General features: G+C 39.6%; 1 long non-coding RNA gene across 1 annotated transcript in view; it reads right to left on the bottom strand.

The window, feature by feature from the left end:
• Nucleotides 1-869: 869 nt before the first annotated feature.
• Nucleotides 870-5385, bottom strand: part of LOC116673969 (uncharacterized) — a 20023-nt gene continuing 15507 nt past the window's right edge. Inside the window, exons 3-4 of the long non-coding RNA XR_004327930.1 lie at nt 3205-3209; nt 870-879 (exon numbers count right to left, since the gene is read on the bottom strand). This is a non-coding gene — a long non-coding RNA (uncharacterized LOC116673969). The remainder of the gene's footprint in view (nt 880-3204; nt 3210-5385) is intronic.

Raw genomic sequence — 5385 nt, 5'->3', positions numbered from 1 at the left:
TGTGTGTGTGTGTGTGTGTCTGTGTGTGTGTGTATGTGCCCATTATGCAATGAAGCCCCTTTGCAGTTATGATTTCAGATGATATTATTGAAGCAGTGTTTGTCTGTGGTGACACCGCACACATCATGCATGCATACGTGTTTAAAGTATTATGTCATATGTTTATCTCTACTTTCTCCTGAGTTTACACAAAAAAGCAGCAACTGCATTTATGTTATTGCACATAAGGAGCGGTTCACCTGTTAATTTTGGAGGTTCTGAATCATGCACAAAAAGTTGGCAGTGTAACGAAATGCTACTATCTACATCTGGTTATGTCTGAAAAATCTGAATTTGGATTTATGGCAGATGGGGGCAGGGCCTACACAGGAAGTACAGTAGTTAAAGTCCATACAGAAAAAATAATATTCAAATACGGTAGCTATGTTTTATGTATTTATTATTCTAATTAAATAATAAAGCATGATTTGTATAACAATATGTGGAATAAACTAATAGAGGAGGGGGTTTAACTGTGGTACAACACAAGTCAGGGGCACACAGCATTATTTTACTTTTAAAAACTGGAGGTTGTGTATCTACTGTAATGACGGGAGGTGTGTGTGATCTAAAGAAAGGAGAAAAAAGCCCAGAAGCGCTCTGGCCTTATTTTTAAAAAGGAAGTTGGGTGTTCAAAATAAAGAGGTCCAGATAAAAAAAAAAAAACGTTAAAATTTTGACACAAGAAAAAAATTAAGTTTTTTTGAAAGTAAATCTGAAAAACTTCTGTGGTCATTTTGCATGCAATTTTGATCAGGCCCCTAACTTCAGCTCGTCAGTTTCCCAGTGCCAGGCTCCAGTACGCTGAGGTTAAAATAACACCTGGGGAACATCAGTCAGCTGTCTTCTACGCTGTCCAACAAATCTGGTAATATCTGATGAAGCTCACAGAATGTCTGAATATCCAACTCCATAGGATTTAGCCTTTATTTAATTAGGCTAATTAATTACTTGCTGATCTTATCAGCCAATATAAGCCATTTAAATGACAAAAGACAAATTTGAGGCACTCTGTGGCCAGGTTGGCTCAGTGGTAGAGCGGGCGCACATGTATATTGAGGTTTGTACCTCGATGCAGAAGGCCAGTGTTCAAATTTGACCTGTGACGATTTCCTGCATGTCCTCCCCCCCCTCTCCCCTTCCCCACCTAACTGTCCTGTCAAAAATGAAAGGCGGAAAAGCCCAAAAAATAATCTTTCCAAAAAAAAAAAATGTAGATGTTCCTTGTTACATGTAGGCGCTCACAAGTAATATTGAACGTGTCATCAAATTTTTTATTTTTTATTTTTTTGAAATAGTGTCTGCTGTTCTAGCTTCTTCTAACATCTGAAGAGGCCTGTTTTATCTGAAATCTGCCACTGTAAAATGTTGATAATGTTATCATGTAATGTTGGAATGCTATTCTCAACCGCCGCTCAAATACTCAGCCAAATGATCCAGTGTTTTTGCTGTGGTAATGACTCATCTGTAGTTGGATGTTCTTTTTAAACCCCCTAAATGAGACTTCAGTGTTTTGGTGTGTTTCTTGTTGTGTGCCGTTGCATTCCCACCTCATGCTAACAGCTGTGAGGCTGAACACCTGCATGTCGGGCAGTGTCGAATCAAAAGGGGTGAAAGTTCACACACGGAAGATTTGTGGACACGTGAAAGATGTCCCTACGAACACCATGTCCAAGAAGTTGCAACACAAAAATTACAATTTTATACATTCTCAAGACGTACAGATCTAAACTAAACTAAACGTGTTTTAATTCCCACGTCCGCCTGCTTCTGTGCACTGAACTCAGTGTTCCAGATTACAGGAGCAGATGGTTGCGAGGGCACAACAACATCGGAGAGAAACTAGGAATGAGCGAGAAGGGAGAAAAGAGAGGAGCATAAGGGAGCTGAAGTCCTGTATTTCCCGTCAAAACGTGGAGATGAACCGCAGATGTTTGTCGACAGAAGATGAGCCGACGCTAACAGCTGCTCGGGGATCAGCTTTGTGTCAGTGCGTGGATGACCAGACGCACAGACACAAAACTTGGTAAGATTTTAGTGTGATTTCTAACCCAAAACATTCGCTTAAGTGCCCTTGAGAACAAACCAATAAAGGATATTTTGCCCCGGTTGCAACAAGTTAGCAAAATAAAATCAAATTTCACAAGAAAGAAAAGTTATTATTACGGTCTATGTTAGGAACTGATTGTTAAACTGCTCATCGTTGCCACCCACAAAGTAAGAGGCTGGCCCGCTCCTAGCATTAGCCTCTCAGTTAAAAATGACAACAATACTCAGAGACTTCTTAACAGCTAAATGCAGAGCCAGCAGAGGAACAGGAATACAGTGCTATGACAAGTGTGTTGTAAATAACCATCAAAGACTTATTTAAATACCATCCATTGTTGGTTGGTGGATGGGAATCGTGTGTGTGCGTGTGTGTACATGTGCTTTTTCCCCGACGTCTCCACAGGCATTCCCAGATACTGACTCCAGAGCAGTGTGACGCTGCTCTATCATGCCATGTGTAAGAATAGCATTCTTGTTACGTCTTTTCTTTGAGTAACTCCAAAGGGGGGGGGGGGGGGGGGGGGGGGAACGAGCACAGCTGCCAAAGAAGGACATGTGTACCGGTGCATGTCAGTGTGTGTTGTTGTGGGTGTAGTGTTGTGTGTGTGTGTGTATAATCGAGCCAAGTCATCGGTGGGAGAAGCACTCAGATCCTTCACTTAAGTTCAAAATATACTTCAGTGAAAGCATTATCAGCAAAATATCCTGAAAGAATTAAAAGTACTCATTTTACAGAAATACATCCCCTATATTTATATATATTATAGGTATTACTATTAGATTGTTGACGCTGTTGCATCAGTGCGCACTGTAAGAAAGGTAGTGTGTACCATCCTAGGGGTCGGGCCCCTCCAAAGGGCCACAAAACAAAATCGGAGTCATTGTGGTGGGGTTAAGAGAGAAGAAGAAAAAACTCTTTCAAGTTTTGCTGCACACATTTGTATTAATTTTATGTACATGTCTCTAGTATTTACTAGAGAAGCTCTTACAGCTGTCTGATAAATGACGTGGACTACAACTAGTGGAAGGAGTTATTATTTGTCTCTGAAATGTAGCAGAGCTGAAGTATAAAGTAGCATTAAATAGAGATACTCACGTAGTACCTCAAAATTGTACATGCACTGTACTTTCGTACAATACCTGAGTAAATGTACTTTCCACTGGTCAAGTTAAGGTCAAAGTTAAGTAAAATATTTGTTTTATTTGAACTTATATATAATGTAATATTGTTATTACATCTTTAATGTGACAGCTGTCGGTCATTGAACATAAACCTAAAAAAAAAAATGAAAGGGAAAATGGAGAAAAATACTTTTCTTACCGAATTGGATTTTTAACATGATGCCGATAATACGCGAGGATATTAGTCCTCATCTTGAATAGAAGTTTGCCGGTGGTGTTGATGGGGGGTTCAGCCGTACTGGATCTATATCGGCACGTGACAAGCAGCAGCGTCCCGTTCCCAGTCAGTCGGCCAGACGTCTTCATGGGGGAAACGCTGTCCTGATTTCACAAATGACAGAAATAAATAGCATGCAAGGCTACATTCGAAGCCACATTTTGCTTTTTTTTTTCTGCAAAGATCTTTCCTTGGTTGGATCTGTATTTGAAGACAGATGTGAAAAGCCACAGTTTTTCATTACAGTGTTAAGTCAGGCCACATTTCGCATTCTTTGGAGTTTCGCTGACTTTTGACTGAGCCGAGTCACATATCTGTGGAGGAAGGCAAGCAGGGCAGTCTGGTTATCGAGCAAGTGGGTTTAGGAGGATCAACTTATGTTGATTTTATAAACCTTTTTCATTTTTCTCTCATCGTTTCTCATCTACACTAACACCAGCAATGAATCTGCTCTGAGTGAAGAAGAATAAGTCGGGCAGTAAAAAGTAAAAAGTAAGCTTTTACTTAATAAAGTAAAGCCGACAGCCTTGCATCTCATCATGTGGTCAGAATATTCACACAGCATGCTGTATATCCATGCTTGTAGAATATGTATGAACATTTACAAAGATTAGTATTCTTGATTATTTTCTTAGAATGAAAAATTTAAAAAATAAAATGCCAATTTTGCAGTTGGTGAAAAGAAGAAATACCCACTCTTGCTCTTCTACATATACACAAACACAACAAATTCTCTTTGCTATTTCCTCTCGAACCAAATCGACTGTTATCTGTGAAAACTCCTTAAGCTGCTCAATGGGAAGAGCTGGCTGATTGTTTTTTTTTCCATTAAGTAATATTACTGCTACACATATAGCCACAGGTCGATGCAGTGCTCATTACGGCTGCGGGCTGATAATAATTAACCACTAATGTGTGTAGAAACAGGCCCCTAATGGGCTGATGGGAAAGCGAGGCGCTCCCCGAGGAGACCGACACAGTAGCTCTCTTCCACATTGCTTATTTGGCTCATTCGCTTCACAAAGAAACCCAAATAGGCCCCACAGACTCCAAACGAGATTAGGCTGATGAATTAAGCAGCGGAGTAATTGGGGGTGAATGCATTTGTGCTACTCTATAGTCTTGTATACACTCAACTGAAAATACAACAAGAGCCGGTAGATTAATATGAATACATGAATTTCTAATCAGCTTTGCGTGAAGTGCTGTCTCGTAAACAGTTGAAAATTATTTTTGTAACGAAAGTAAATCACTCATCATCCATGATAAAGTGTTTCTAAGTTGCAACTGAAGTTATTAAATCATTCACTAATGCTGTATAGGTATATTTTGGTAAGAACTCATTTTGAGTTGCCAGCTTCTGACAAAGCTCATTAACAGTCAAGTCAATAATGCCATCAGGTCTGCAGTTATAAGTATTAATATGTCATTAATAAAGGATAACAACCATCAAGCCATCATTTAAATCTGCTAATAAAGTCATTAGGTAAAGGTGTCAGGTTAAGGTTTCCTCCTTTTCTAATGAGCCATCGAGACTGCAATCATAAATGTGATGTTATTGATCAAGTTGGCATTTAGAAAAGTGTTTCCGACTTATTAGAAAGTGCTACCAAAATCACATATGCCTCTGAAATGATGATGTAAAATATCATTTGCAGTGTAGAAGGAAGGAATGTTAAATAAGACAATGGTGACTGTGTCCATATATGGACTCTAAGTAGAGAAGAAGCAGAAATGAGAGGCAGTTGGTTAAAAACACCAAAAGCTTGATTCCCTGTAGGGGAAGTCTGGGAAGCCAGATGTTCATGAGCCTCACGCTCACTGGAGTGCACGTCTGAGTACCATTGTGCCATAATCTGTGTGTGTGTGTGTGTGTGTGTATGTGTGTGTGTGTGTGT

This window comes from Etheostoma spectabile, chromosome 24 (genome assembly GCF_008692095.1).
Source record: "Etheostoma spectabile isolate EspeVRDwgs_2016 chromosome 24, UIUC_Espe_1.0, whole genome shotgun sequence".
In the NCBI taxonomy this organism is placed as follows: domain Eukaryota; kingdom Metazoa; phylum Chordata; class Actinopteri; order Perciformes; family Percidae; genus Etheostoma; species Etheostoma spectabile.
The sequence above is the reverse complement of the archived record's forward strand: the minus strand, read 5'-3'. Positions and strand labels throughout refer to the sequence as shown.